The sequence below is a fragment of the Rhagoletis pomonella genome, unplaced genomic scaffold (genome assembly GCF_013731165.1).
Source record: "Rhagoletis pomonella isolate Grant_MI unplaced genomic scaffold, Rhpom_1.0 Rhpom_scaffold_00003, whole genome shotgun sequence".
NCBI classification, from domain to species: Eukaryota; Metazoa; Arthropoda; class Insecta; order Diptera; family Tephritidae; genus Rhagoletis; species Rhagoletis pomonella.
Genome location: NW_023458557.1, coordinates 40,414,348 through 40,415,379, shown reverse-complemented (window position 1 = coordinate 40,415,379; position 1,032 = coordinate 40,414,348).

Below are 1,032 nucleotides of genomic sequence, written 5' to 3'. Positions count from 1 at the left end.
CTACTGTCATCGCCACGCTTGATGCATCTGACAGCTCATCTTGAATTCGATCTTTAACGTCATTGTAAAGTAATTGAAGGCGTGCATGTATGCTTTGCTCGCATGGAACTTTATAGGCGGGTTCAATTACATTCATGAAATCATGGAATCCAGAAGTCTAAACCAAAGAAATTGGTAATAAATTTTTTGCAATTAGCTTTGCAATGGCTCGAGAAATACTTTCTTGACGCTCATTGGAGATGGACTGACCATCTTCAATTTTTCTCTTCCGCTTGACGACCTTTCCATGGTTGAATCAAATATGAAATAAAAAGTTCCTTAAAAACAATTTTAATTCATATTGAAATAACTAAAAAAAAAAATAAAAAAACTAGTTTTTATTAAAATACCAAAAAAAAATTTTGGTAGATATTTTCCAGATTTGGTAGATTTTTTTAAGTGGATGGTAAGTTTTTTTTCGTCAGTGGCACCCCTGCTGGTATATACAAATATCGTTTGGCAATTTAAAAAAGTTGGCGATAAATTCCAGAGTGATTTTTCCACCAAATAAGTGGATTGACATTGTGGCCTATTTGAGGTTCAGCAACATAAAAATCTAACTGAGATTTCAAATCGCTGTGTCTACTTTCGCAATCAAACAAAAAATCCATATGAGTACTCGCGTTATTAGTGTTCAAAAAAAAAGCTTATAAATGAAATAATCCTAGCCTTTGTTCCCTCTTTTTCGTACATAAGATTTTTGTATTTGGGATCCAAAAACGAGGAGATTAAGGCAGCAGAAATATTTTCACTACCAATGTTGAACCTTGAATGGAGTGACGACCGGGCATTTTTTTTGAAAATCTCCTCATTGGATTGTTCACAAGATGACGCAGTCATATGTATATTTATAAGACGGTGTACAAGGGGACGAATCATGGAGACAGAAATATTTTTTTTCTGTACACAATACATTTGTTGCTATATCAAACGCTTTTAAAACATCAACCATTTTCCCCATATTGGTCCATTCAATTTCCGACATTTCAAGTT